Source organism: Trichosurus vulpecula, chromosome 6, assembly GCF_011100635.1.
Source record: "Trichosurus vulpecula isolate mTriVul1 chromosome 6, mTriVul1.pri, whole genome shotgun sequence".
NCBI classification, from domain to species: Eukaryota; Metazoa; Chordata; class Mammalia; order Diprotodontia; family Phalangeridae; genus Trichosurus; species Trichosurus vulpecula.
In genome coordinates this window covers 101555292-101570396 of record NC_050578.1, presented here as the reverse complement: position 1 = coordinate 101570396, position 15105 = coordinate 101555292, and positions in this window count along the sequence as shown.

Sequence of the window (15105 nt, the reverse complement as noted above, 5' to 3'; positions counted from 1 at the left end):
GATTTCAACTCAGGAAGGTGAGTCTTCCTGACTCCGCTGCTCCACCTAGCTCCCCTAAAGGAACCATAGAGGTCATTTAAACCAACTCCCTTCATTCTACAGATGAGAAAAATCAAATCAAGAGAAATTAAGTGATTTTTCCCAAGTTCACACAAGTAATGAGAGGCTATGCAGCATAAGGTATAGATAGCTGGCCTCAAAGCCAGGAAGATCTGGGTTCAAGTCCTTCCTTTGACATATACTAGCTGTACGATCCTGCAAGTCACATAACTTCTTAGGGATCTAGGCAAATCTCTTTAAATCCAGGGTACCAAATTGCCTTATGCCATCGGGATCTATCTGTCTTCCTACCTGGGCAGGCTAGTGTTTTCTTTTCTTCAAAGCTGGAAGGAATCCTTAGAGGATTTACATTTGTCTGTCTTGCTTTCAGGGTGGATGCTTCCTTAGTATGGTAGCAGGGTAGCAGGCTAGGGAATGATTGAAGGCGGTCCCCATCTCGAGCAGTGTTTCACCATAGAGGAGAATTCAGTCCTAGACTGATCCTTGAAGCAGTGTCTAAATGTTTCATCTTCCCTGTACAAATGTCCCAGCCTTGTGTCATCATGTTGGGGATTAGTGAGCACTGGAAAGATATCATAATCGCTGACATTTGGGTAGCACTTCACAGCTTACAAAGCTCACTGCCTACATTAGCCCAGGTAGGCAGTGAAGACATTACTGTCCCTGTTTGACAGCTGAGGCAAACTGAGTTCGGAAAAGGTTTGGTGATTTGTTCATGGCCACACGATGAAGGGGCAGCAAAGAAAAAATGGAAACTGGGGTCTTAGGAATCTAAAGGCAGATGTTTCTGTTACACCGCAGCTGCTACCATGGGCAGTTTTGACCCATTGGGCTGTCTTTGCGTACGACCCAAGGGAAAATGTTACTTCAAGAATACAGTGTTGTATTTGGGAGGCAGGCAATGTGGTGTAGCAAGAAAACACTCGAGTGAAAGTTCAGTTTCTAATTAGCTATGTGAGTCAATCACTTTTCCTCTGCAGACCTTAGTCTATAAAAAAAAGAGAAGGTCAAACTCAATGTTCCTCAAATTTTAGAGTTATAATGATAATGATGATGACAGCTAGCATTGATACAGCACCTACTATGTGCTGAGCACTGTACTTGGCATTCTGCAAATGTTATCTCATTTTGTCCTCACAGCAACCCTGGGAGGAAGCTGTTACTATTATCCCCATTTTACGGTTGAGAAACTGAGGCAGAGGGAGTGAGGAGGAATTGCATGAGCATGTGAATGCATCAACACAAGGCATGGTAAGGGTCAGGAAAGAGGAGAGTTTGCAAAGAAAAGAACTGATGGAAAGGCAAGTGGGTCCCAAGTTATAAGGAAGGCCTTGAATGCCAGAGTAAACAGACTGGACCACAAGCAATGGGTAGTCATGGAAGGCTTCTGAGTTAAGGAGTAGCACATGAAAACGGTGTTTTAAGAAAAAATGATCTTAACAGCAGTGCATAGAATAGATTGAAAATGGAAGAACCATGAGAAAGCATGAGACTATATAGTCCAGAAAAGACAGAATGAGAACATAAATCAGGGTGGTGGTAGAGAAAATAGAAAGAAAGGAAGACATGAGCAATATCCAGGAGGGAAAGATACACAGGACTTAGCAATTATTTTGGAGTAATTCATACTGTGATGTTGGTGACACCACATTTTTCCTTCTAGGAGTAAAGAGAGACCAATAGGAATGAATTGCTAATAATGAAATTTAAGTACAGAAAATTATTCCCCAGGGAAGTTGCATAGGGCACCTTCCCAGTACTCCTCAAATCACAGGGAAAAGAAAGTACCTTCTCTGGCTACACAGAAGATTATCCTTATGAATGATTCATATCTTTTTAGTTGGGTCACAATTGCCTGTAAAAAGGTGACAAGACGTCCAGCATTGTGAGTTAATACCCTGCACTTAGGTGTCAGTTAAGTTGGCTTCTAGCCCTGACATGAACACTAATTACTTATATAACCTAGGGCAAAACCCTTTAATTCACTGGTCCTCAGTTTCCCTCTCTATAAAATGGGAGATTAGATCAGAGCTTCTAACCCAAGGTCCATGAACTTTTTTTTTAATATTCTGTTAACATTTTCAATGTAACTAGTGTTCTTTGTAATCCTGTGTATTTTATTTTATGCATTTAAAAATGTTATTCTGAGAAGGGATCCACACTTTACCAGCCTAACAAAGGTGTCCATGGCCCCCAAAAGGTTAAGAACCCCTGGGTTGGATGGGATCTTGAGTCCCTCGAATCCTAACAATCTACAATTCTTTGACCAAACAAAGCATGCTCTTCATAAGAAGTGGAAAATTAAGGGTTTAAGTGATAGTTTTATAGCAAAAGTAATTATTGTCCAGCTCTATATATTTGCCAACTGAGGGCTTATTCAAGCTATAATTAGGCCATCTCCTAAGCAGAGCTAGAAAGGGGAAAATTGTCATGAATAATTTTTTTGGTGAGCCCTGTGTCTCTATTCAGCTCAGGAGAGGAAATGGAGTTAGGTTCGAGGTCCTGGGTGCATTTAGCCTGGAGAACAGAAGACGTAATGGGGGACATGGTAACAGTCTTCAAGGATCCGCAGTGTTATCCCAAGGAAGAAGATACAGGTCTGCTCCCCTTGGTCCCAGAGCGTAGAACAGTAAACAGAAGGCGGAAGTTGCAGAAGAAAGACTTCACCCCAGTGTAAGCTGGGAAAACTTCCAAACAACTAGAGCTCTCCAAAGTTAGAAGAAGTCTGTCTCAGGAGGTGCTGGGGTCCCCCCTTACCAGAGGTCTCCAAACACAGGCTGGATGGCTACTGGTTGGAGAGGTTATATAGGACATTCCTTGTCATGCATAGCTTAGACTGAGCAAACTACCCCTAAAGTCTCTTCCAATTCAGAGTCTGTGAAGCTGTGATTCTGGGAGTTATCTAATTTTAGCAGGGAGAACCTAATTCATCCCCTGGAGAATTTTGATATGGACGGCTTGCAGGGGTAAAAGTGGAAAATTAATTATCACTCGTATGCACAGTATGTCAAATTCACCATCATTGAGTAGGCTGTTAATCCAACCTTGCCAAGAGTTTCCAAAAAAGCAGCAGGCCTACAAAAAATTTCTATTTATCCCACAAGCTTTGCCTTGGCACCACCTACACTAGCCTATAGCTAGCTAGCTCTCTCTTTTTTTTCTTTCCCTTTCTTTCTCTCTGTTTCTCTCTCTCTGTCTCTCTGTCTCTCTCTTCCCTAACATATCTTCCTACTAATCCCTCTATCACTAAGCTAAGGATCAAGAAAAAAATAGTCGTCCAATAACAAATACTCTGAGAAATCATCCAGTAACATAAAAATATGTTCATGAAGAATGAACAGAACCACAATAAAAAGGAGAGACCAAGCTTCTTTCAGACAACCGGCTGATGTCCTTTAGGACTTGACCAGGAAAACTAACTCTCGTTTTCTTTAGTCTAGAGTTTGACACTCAAGGTTCTGCCCAACCTAGCATCTCCCAGTTCTTATAGCTTTATCTCAGAAAATTGCCTTCTACCCTGCTCCAGTTAAACTGAACTGGGAGTATGTAATCTGAAAAAAAGATTGAGAGGAGAATACATGATAACTGTCTTAAGCGTTAGAATACCTAATACATGGAAGAAAGCTCAGACCTGTTTTGTGTGGCACCAGACACCAGAACTTGGAGCTTTAGGTGGAAGTGGCCAGGAGCGAGATCTGATCTCAATGTAAAGAAATACTTCCCCTAAAGATTAGAGCTACTCAGGGCTGCCTCAGGAGGTACTCTGTTCTCCGTCACTATAATCTATGCAACATTCGTGAAAGGCAGGTTCATTGTATTTTTTCCCTTTCCATTCCTACTTAGACTTCTCAACTAAATAATCAACTAAAGATTATTTATTGAACACTTTTAATGTGTAAGGCTCTGGGCTTATCTCTGTAAGGATGAATATTAACTCAGAGGAGTATTATTCATTCCATTTAATACTTTTACAGGTTTTCACTGATAGATAAATGGGCCTTTTCCATAAATTTCCATTTGGGGAAGGTTATTTTTATCCTGTCCATACAAGCCAAGTTGTGACATAACACACTGTTGAAAGACAAATCCCCCTCCAACAATATTGTGTGTTTATTATATTTCTTTTAAAAAACTTCTTTTAGTTTGCCTGCCATTTCAAAAATTAAAATAAAAGTTCTTTCATGACTAAATACCTCTTGCTGAATGGACTAAATGGAATGACATCAAGGCATGGAACGCTTCTAAAACCAGAGGCAGAGTGAGTCACACCAGCCACAATCCTTTGCAATCCATTAGGAGAGCCCACTGATCTCAGATGTTAGCCTAGACACTTTGGGTTCTGTACAGGAAACCTGGAGATCAGCAGTTGTAGACAGACTGGTTCTAACCCAATAATTTAGGCCAAAATGTGGCATGAGCAACGTCTGTAATAATAGGACTCTCTCTTTCCTCAGAAGGATTTGAAATGCTTTACTTACATTAACCCATGCATCCTAACAGCCTCCCTAGAGGAAGGCAGTGCTGTTGAGTAGCGTTGACCCCTCACCAAGGATGTCATAGAAGGGATGGCTAGTTGCATAGGGGTCAGGCTAGATGATTTCTTTAGCACCATCCATCTTGGTGATTCTGTGAATCTAATGTCCTCATTTTGTCATTGGGTGAAACTTGGGGCAAAAGGGAATTGCCAGAGTTCTCAAGGTCTCTCAATAGATAACAAGATGAATAGGAAACTTGCCTTGAAGTTGTAATCCCGTGATTTATGTTAACAGGAGAAGGAAACACCAATATTACATAGCCTTTTCTGAAGTATAATCAAGTCTTAATTATCCATAGAATCTCTGGGTTGGAAAGAGTCTCAGACATCATCTAATCCAACTGGTATCTGAATAAAAATCTCCTTTACAAAATGACAGACCAATAGTCAACTAGCTTCCACTCAAAGACATAGAGTGATGAGGAATTCAGTGAGAGGGTCAGAGACTACGCTGAATACCAAATGCCACAGATAGCCCCAGAAGTCAACATTAGCCATTAATGTCAGTTCAGTTCGATTCAGTTTGAGCTCCTATTTCTGCATTTGCAAACTAAGGCAATGCAAGACAATGTGGTAGCGTACAAAGAGTGGGACTCCCAAGTCGGAAGACCTCATGCGAATGCCTTAGTTTCCTCATATCTATCATTATGGGGTTAGATTAGGTGATTTCTGAAGTCCTTACTAGTGGTCACCATATGAAATATTTATTAAAAACCTCCTTTGTCCGTGACATTGTACTAGAATTTGGAATATAAAGATGAAATGAAATAGTCCCGGTCCTCGGGGAGCTTATGTTCTAGTTGAAGACATGGGACATGTATGCAAATTACTGCCATATGAATTAGACAAGGTACAGAGGAAAAATCACTTCAGGCTTCATCAACTGCTTTTGTTTTTCTTTGTAGGAAACGCTAGCTGTGTTATGAATTCATCGATCATTTGTCAAACTTCTTAGAGTTTAGGAAATCCCCAAGTTATTTTTGCCAAGAACTTTTAGAACTTTATACTAAATCCATGTTTTTTGGATTATTTGGATTATTATGTATTAAAATTTGGGCTTTTAAATTCGATAATAATTTTAAAGTACCTACTACATGTGAAAACTTTGATGATGGGCCATACTGTCTCTCTTATCAGGGGCCTGTTTTCTCAAGCTATTTACTTGAGTTTCAGGAGACACTCAACATCTCTATTCATTCCTCCAACCTCCACATTCAAGAAGGCAAACCTTCACTAGGTCACCTTGCAAGGGGGGAGAGATATCACCTGAGTTCTGTGACATGAAGTAGACCTTTCCACCGCCGAGGATTTTTAGGGAAAGTTCCACAAATAAAGTAATTTTAGGAATTCCAGAGCAAATGTCATTTACTATTATGGAAAGCATTCTCAATGATCAGAATTGTCCTTTGTAGTTAAAACTTATCCAAAGGACCTATTTGGTTCAAAACCCCAGAACCATGAGACCAGAGCCCTAATCAGGAATATTTTCTCCTGGAGCCAAAACAACATAGGGAAAGGGCGCAGGGCAGCACAATGACAAGTTACTTCTCAAAGGTTTCATAAGTTTCTGATTCTAAATCCAGAGCTCTTTCCTAATCTTATACCTCTGGTTGTAATCCTGTATCATAGAAAGACTAAGAGCTTCAAGAAACCTTATAACTTATCTTGTTCAGCCCCTTCACTTTATCCATGACAAAACCAAGGCCAAGAGAACTTAAATGATTTGGTCAAGGTCCCAGTAGTGGAAAGGAGCAAGAGCAAGATTCAAACTAGCAACCTCTTATTTCAGAGGGTGGTAAAAAGGCAACAAGTATTTATTAAGCACCTACTGTATATGTCCCAGACACTGTGCTAAATGCTTTACAAATATTATCTCATTGGATTTAAAGTTAGCACTCATTCTTTTGTACTATGCTAGCTCATATTGCCTTTTTTAACAGATGTGGCAACTGAGGCCTAAAAAGATGAAATCAGTCAACATTTATTAAGCGCCTACAATGTGCCATGCAGCAGCTAGGTAGAGCCATAGTGCACAGAGTGCTATGCCTAGAGTCAGGAAGATTCAACTTCTTGAGTTCCAATCTGGCCTCAGATACTAGCTGCGTGAGCCTGGGCAAGTCACTTAACCCTCTTTGCCTCAGTTTCATCTGTAAAATGAACTGGAGAAGGAAATGTCAAACCACTCCATTTTCTTTGCCAAGAAAACCCCAAGTGGGGTCATCAGGAGTCACACACCACTGGAAACAACTGAACAAGAACAAAAAAAAAAAGTGCCCGGCACTGTGCTAAGTGCTAGAAATGTTAAAATAGCTAACTAGTACGGGGTCACAAAGACTAGTAATTGGTCAAGTCATAATTATAGTTGTCAAAAATGCTGCCCGAGGGATACTTGAGGGCCACAACATACCTGAGTATGGAACCATATTAAAATGTAATTGGGAAATATTTTAAAAAATAAATAAAAATAGAAACTATTAGATTTTGCAACTGAGTCTAAATGTGGCCTGCTGGGACCCTTGTGAATGATTTATTGGCCTTGTTTCTATGTGAATTTGACATCACTAGTCAAAATGATAGTTACCTTCAAGTAATGGAAGAGAGGCAGGATCAGACTCGTTTGTCATGGTCCCAGAGAATAGAACTAGAAACATGAGGTCAAAGTTCCAGGGAGGTAGATTTAGATTGTCCAAGAGTGGAGTGAGATGCCTCATGAGATAGTAGGTTTCCTGTCACTTGAGGTAATCGAGGGGAGGCTGGCTGACTGCAGGGAATATTGTCAAAAAGATTCTTGCACATATCAGAGGTAGAAGAGATGTGTTCTATGGCCCCTTGAAACCTGTGGTAATCTCTACATCATGATGAAGCATCTTAATGGCAAAATGGGACAGAGACATTTAAAGGGGGATAAGAGAAACAAGCTTTTTGCTGTTGTTCTTGCTCAATCATTTAGTCATGTCCGACTCTCTGTGACCCAATGGACCACAACACTCCAGGCCCTTCTACCTCACTATCTCTCAAAGTCTGTCCAAGTCCACATCCTCTGTCTCCGTGACATTATCTCTCTATCTCATCCTCTGCCGTCACCTTCTCCTTTTGCCTTCAACCTTTCCCAACCCCAGGGTATTTTCCAATGAGGCCCTATGTGGCCAAAATATTTAAGCTTCAGCTTCAGTATTTGACCTTCAAGTGAATAGCCTGAATTAATTTCTTTAAGCACTGATTGATTTGACCTCCTTGCTATCCAAGGGGACTGTTGAAAGTCTTCTCTAGCACCCCAATTCAAAAATGCCGATTCTGCAGCTCTCAGCTTTCCTTATGGTCCAGTTCTCACTGCCATAGATTACTACTAGAAAAACCATGGCTTTGACTATGGTCCACTCCAATTAATAAGTAGTTTTTCCTGACATCAAGCCTAAATCTGCCATCTGAAACCAAGCAGAACAAATCTAACTCATCTTCCCTGAGAACCCTTCAAGCTACTGAGTGCCCAGCATCAGCACCATTGGGCAATGCCCCAGTAGTCTTATTTTAATTGTGGCTTTTGGCTAGGCTGTGAAGCTGACAAAAGCATCATCTCCCCATTGCCTTTCTCCTCAAGACCCACACCAGAAGACATCATCCTCTAACCATGGTATCTTGGAAATTCCCTTTGCCAGGAGGGTGCTATCTCTACTTTTTAGTATGCTGTCCAAATTTGTCATAGATCTCCTGTCAAGAAGCAAACGTCTTTTAATTTCATGATGGTAACCAACATCTGCAGTGATCTTTGAACCTAAGAATATAAAATCTGACAGTGCTTCCACCCAGGCTGAGAGGCTAACGTAGGGTTGAGTGGGAGGGACAGACAAATAGCAGATACACTTGTCATGGGAGAAGGGATGGTATAAAACCCTTGTTTATGAGAGGCTTGAGCTGTAACAGTGGTTCTTGGCCTAGGGGTTTGTGAATTTTTTCTAAAATATATTTTGATGTCTGTATTTCAATATAATTGGTTTCCTTTGTACTCCTATGCATTTTATTAAATGCATTTAAAAACATTATTCAAAGAAGGGATCCACAGGCTTCACCAGACTGCCAGGGGCTCCACAACACAAATAAAGGCTAAGAAGTCCCCAGGAGCACAGGAAGCTGGGATACAGAAGGTCCAACGGTGCTAGTTCTGCTCAGTAGAATTGTAGAGAATGTTAGGCTATGCTTCCAGAATGAAGAAACCTTTCAGTCACCTTCTGACAAAGAGACGTCGAATGACCCATTTATTTTTTAACATGGCCAATGTGGGATTTGTTGTGCATATTTGTTACAAGGGGTTTGCTTTTGCTTTTTTCATTGGGGGAAAGGAGGAAAGAGAGAGAGGAAATAAATGGTTGTTAACTGAAAAATAATAAAATAAAACAAACATTACATTTTGAAAAAGATGGGCAGCTAGGTGGCACAGTAAGTGGCATACTGGACCTGGAGTCAGGAAGAGCTGAGGTCAAAGCCAGCCTCACATACTTACTAGCTGTGTGATCCTGGGTCACATTTACACTCTGTTTGCCTCAGTTTCCTCATCTGTAAAATGGGGAATAGTAATAATAGCACCTACGTGCCAGGGTTGTTTTAAGGATCAAATGAGATAATAATTGTAAAGCCCTTAGCATAGTGCTTGGCACGTGGTAATTCCTATATAAATATTAGCTATTATTATTAACAAGATGCTAGACAAGTCACTAAAATTGGCAAGATCTTCTAGCTGGAAAAGTCTCAAAGGGTCTCTAATTCAGGGCATACATGCACAAGAGTCACCTTTACAAGTTCTCTGACTAGTGGATATCCAGTCATCCTCTGATTATCTCAGGTGAGGAGAAACCCACTACATTCTGAGGCAGTCCATTCCATTTTGGGAGCACTCCAATTAATAAGTAGTTTTTCTTGACATCAAGCCTAAATCTGCCATCTGAAACCAAGCAGAACAAATCTAACTCATCTTCCCTGAGAACCCTTCAAGCTCCTGAGTGCCCAGTGTCAGCACCATTGGGCAATGTCCCAGTAGTCTTATTTTAGTTGTGGCTTTTGGCTAGGCTGTGAAGCTGACAAGAGCATCATCTCCCCGTTGCCTTTCTCCTCAAGACCCACGCCAGAAGACATCGTCCTCTAGCCATGGTATCTTGGAAAATCCCAAAGGAAGAGAAGGGGAGGGGCAGGTCCAGGATGATCATTTCAGGTGGTTTGCTCCTGGAGAAACACCTAGAACAGAGGTGTGGAACAAAGTCTATATTTTCATGAAAATGTGTGTGGAGGAAAATCCAATAAACAATACAGAGATCCAGAAATGGTATCCGTGTGTAGAAAGAAAAATGTCTTTAAAGGAACAGACATCCCTGCTTAATTTCCCAGAAAGCAGAGCCGGTTCCCAAAGACTCTGTGTTCTGACAAGATGGATCAAGGTCAGCTGGAAAAGCTAAAAAGTCACACAAAGGTTAGAACAAGGAGGGAAAATAAGAATCCAACCCTGAAACATCCCTATGTCATCTTGTGCCAAAACCAGATGCTTTTTGCTCATAATTATGATAATTCATTTAACTAGGAATAAAATAGGGCATGATTGTTTACCACAGCCTGTTTCCCTAGACAGGCTGAAAGATGAGAAGAAAAATCTCAGAGGTTTTGCTCTTGGTTAAATGAATAATTTTCTCCATTTATCCAGGAAAAAAACCACATAACAACAAAAATTATTCATCTCCACATGAGGCAATGATTGTAAATAAGCATCTTACACCTTATTGCATAGAAGTCAGGGCAGGAACAAGCTGCCAAGGAATTAAACCCATCTTGAGTTTGATGTCCATCAGAGATAAAAAACAAGCCCATGGTCTTTCAGAAGCCAGCTCACACAGCAGATGTTTGATTTCCAAATGGTCAGGAGGGACCAGTTTCCAAAGCCAAGTAGAATGGTTGTGAAGGGAAAGGATTGCTTGAGATCTTTAGCTGGAAACAGCAACATGCTGGAGTGCAATGAGTATTAACTCTAGAGTCAGAGGACCTGGGTTCAAATCTGTTGATCTCTGCTCCTTGACACTACAAGCCTTTGCCCAAGTCATTGTTCCTCTCTCAGTCTCAATTTCCTAATCTATAAAATAAGGAATCGGAGGCTAGAGCCTCCAGCTCTGAAGCATTTATTAAGCACCTACTATATGCGTGCACCAGGCTAAGTACTTTACAAATATTATCTCATTCTATCATCTTGACCCTGGGAGGTAGGGGTTATCATTATCCCCATCTTACAGCTAAGGAGACTGAGGCAGACAGAGGTTAAGTAACTTGCCCAGGGTCACATGGTAAGAATCTGAGGCTGGACTTGAATTCGGGTCTCCTGACTAGAGGCTCACTGCTCCACTGCAGCTACCCAGCTGTCTCTGGGTAACTATGAGTCTACAATGCCACAGCAGCAGAAGAGGGCAATACAAATTTGAAGCCAGGATAACATTTGTAGGTAGGCAAGCTCTTAAAATAAGCTCCCAAATGAGGTTGATTGATTAATTTAGCTTCCCCATTCAATTCAACCAACATTTATTAAATTGCAATTTAATAAATTTAAATAAGCAATTTAACAGCAATTAAACAATTTATTAAATAATACTTTAAAAAATTAAAATATTATTTATGTGCAGAGCACTGTACTATCTCTCACTAGAGCAGTTTACATCATACAGGGATTACAGGTAGGGGAAACAGCATGTTCACAAGGAAATAAATACCAAGCATGTACAGAGTAATACAATGTAATTCTCAGAGTGAGAATGTTCTGCTAACTAGGGCACCAGGAAGGGCTTCATGTAGGAGGAGGCACCTAACCTGTGCTTTCATCTCAAAGGACCCTAAGAGCAATAGCTGGAGTGTTAATGGGACAGGATGAAGGTGGGGGTGGTGCAGAGTGTAGGGGTGGAGGTATGTGGAAGGGAAAATCACAGTAATTCGTCAAGACTGAGAGAAGACATAGAAAGGGTAAGAAGGTTGACCGGAGGACGACAAAGAAAGGTTGAATCATTATCTAGGAAGAGAGCGTTACCCCTTCCAAGCAATACTTGCTGTATTTGGACCAATGTTTCCAATGCGGGCCAGCTTGCCTCTCCCTAGGCAGCCTGGTGACCTTTCCCCCACTCCCCCCCCCCCACCACACTTAGAGTGGCTTACCATATTAATGCCAGGATTAATGCGGCTTAATCTACTGCAGCTCAAAACTCCATAGTTCAAGAGATCTACCACCCTTCCCCAGGAGTTGGACAACAATATGACTCTTTAAAGATGGCACCCACAAACTACACAGAAGCAGTGCGGCCAGTGGAAGAAGCTCAGGGTTTAGAGGCAAAGAATCCGGGTTCAAATTCCACATGTGCCCCTTACCAACTGTTGGACCTCCCTGACCCTGACCCCATCCATAAAATGGGGATAATGATCATTGTAGGGGTGCTAGGAGGAAAAAGCAGTATAGAAATGCTTCTGTTTGCACCTTCTGGAGTGAGGTCAGAGCGCATGCATTCTCTTAGAATAATGTGCCTTTGCAAAAAGGAACAGAAGGTATCCAGGATATAAATATCCTTCTACTCTGTTAAATACCTTTATTTATAGAAATGAAAGTTAGGAACTAGGATTAATTGCTGCAATATGAAGAAAATGGAAACTAATTAAAAACGAAATCTTCAGAAGCTACCGAAGGGCTGAGGCAACTTGGAAGGTGCCCTTCACAGGCAGGAAGAGGTTGTGTAACATGGAGAAAATACCCTTTGTCTTCTTTAGTCATCACACATACACACACACACGCACACACACACACACACTCACACACACATGTTCACACATCTTTGCACACATTGGTAAATCAAATTCCTTCAGTGTTATAGATGGTGAAACTCCCAAAGCCTATATAGGAGAGGAGGCTTACCCAAGGCCGCATAGCATGACCATTTCTTCATGCAACCATGAACAAGGCCCCTCATTCAGGACCAAACTCAAAATGAATAAAGGAATCCAGGGCCCAGTGGCTGTCCTCTGAGCCCCAGTTAGGGTCATATTACTCCCAAATGGTGACAGGCATTTTTACAAAGGCCTGTGGGGGCACCCTGTATCATAAGCATTCTCAGGAGAAGAGCAGTACTGGTGTTTAGCTCCAGAGATTTTAAACCAAGTAACTGGGAGTCTTAGCAGCTGGCCTTGCCTGGTTTTTGAGATAACCCAACTCTAATTCGAAACTGCTTTCTCCAAGGTTAGCAGTGAGCTCTTAATTGCCATATTCAATGGCCCTTTCCAGTTCTCATCCTTCTTGACTTCTCTGCAGTTTTTGGCATTGTCAACTGCTGTAGCAGGGCCAACAAAACTTTTAAGTGTTAACAATGCTTTCCATAATTCCTGGTCTCTGCAGCAATATACCCCTCTCTTATTACATGGAGGAGGGTATGGCTTTGCTTTTTAAAATTCTGTAACTCCAATGACTATCCTTCTTCACTCTAAGGAATGTAAATGAATCAATAGTGTTTGTTAGAGAAGACACATATGCATACACATTTAAATATAGCTATTTTTAAAAGTTAGAGACAGCCTGGCATAGACTACAGAAAGAGAGCTTGCTTTGGAGTTAAGAAGACCCAGATTCAAGTCCCACTTTTGACACATAGGTCTTTGTGACACTAGACAAGTCATTATCTCCTAGGTGCTCCAGGCAACTCTCTAAGATTATGAATTGCAGAGAAGGCATCAACAGTTAGAAGTAGAGGGAGTTCTTCATCTGGGAGTTCTTCTCTCTGTTATCTTAAGAAAACCACAGGTCAATCCTGTCACTTAACCTCTCTCTCTCTTATATAAAGTTATGTTAGATTTTTGTGTATTTGAACTTTGTCCTCCCTCCCCTGTGGTATTTGCATTAATATTTCCCAAGCAGGGATAAGGCCTTTGATTCCTCACATGAGAGAACAACTCAACTCCTCACACTTGCCAGGTAATCTGCATGTACCCAGTAAGTATTAATTATCCCTTGCTTATTGGTTTTACCCCGAAAACAGGTCTTTTCCCCCTTTTCCCAATAACTACACAGGTACGTGTCCCTCTGGGCTCAGCCAGCCCCATGGTATTTGGCATCACAGAAAAGATCCTCTATGTATCCTCTGTTAGCTAACCTCTAGTAAATCAGAGAATATCTCAGTTCAATGTTCTTATCCCCCGCCCTCCCCCCACCGTCCACTATTTATTGTGCTCAAATTCCCAAAGCAGAATCCTGAAGTGGAGTTAGTAGGTAACACCTTGATCCCCAACAATCACCGCCTTGGCATACTCACATGATGGGACTTTTCTGATGCGGAAAGTAAAAGTGTGAGTTTTTCTCCCTTCATAGGACAGCCGCAGATTCACCACATAATTGCTCACTTGGAAAGACATTAGCTGCCAAATGAAGGAAAAAATGATAAAGTTTCCTCCTCATTTTCAAATTCCCCGACCTCAATGAGACCTCATTCCAGTTGCTTCAGTGCCTGTGGCTTCTCCTGGATACTCCTACAAATTTGCCTGTTTCTTTCAAGGACATCACTATCCTTCCAGTCACCCATGTTCTCCACTTCAAAGTCACTTGACACTTTCTCTCTCCCTCTATCCCTCCTCAAATCCACCAAGTTTTGTCTTTTCTGTCTCCAGACCATCTCACATTCGTCTCCTTTCTTCTGACATGACTCACTCCGCTACCCCCTTTCAGATCTTCATCACTTCTCCTCAAATTTCTTGCAGTAACCCATCCAAATTGGTTCTCCTGCTTCTGGATTCTTCCCTCTCCAATTCTTCTGCCACACAGTGACTACCAAATGATCTTCCTAAAACACAGGTCTGATCCGATCCCTCCCCTGCTCGTGACTTTTTGGTGATTCCTAATGGACTCTGGGATAGATTCCCAACTTCTCCACCTGACAGTTAACCCCCTCACACCCCTACACACTCCAGTCCATCTTTCTAGCTTTGTTTCAGATGGCTCTCCTTAATGAACTCTTTACTCCAACTAAACTGTGCTACTTGTCATACTCCACTCTCAACATCTCATCTCCCACCTCTGGATCCTTACCTAGGTCATCTCCAAGCCTGCAGCATAGAGATTGTTCAGATGTCACAGCCTGCTATTGAGAGGTACTGAAAATAGAACAGAAAAAAAAAATGCTTCCTAAAAAGATTTTATTTAAAAAAAAAGATATGTCTTGATTCCTCAGAATTCCTCAAATTTTGTGAGATTGCTGGTTTTTTTTGGAGGGGGGAAGGCAGGGCAATTGGGGTTAAGTGACTTGCCCAAGGTCACACAGCTAGTAAGTGTGTCAAGTGTCTGAGGCCGGGTTTGAACTCAGGTGCTCCTGACTCCAGGGCCAGTGCTCTACTCGCTGCACCACCTAGCTGCCCCATATGCTCCTATAAAAATCAGTCATTTTTAGTAGCCTCTGGCCATGGTACTATACTGCCTATGAATACTACGAATTGATGAGGTTTCAATCCAGTAGCATTAATCA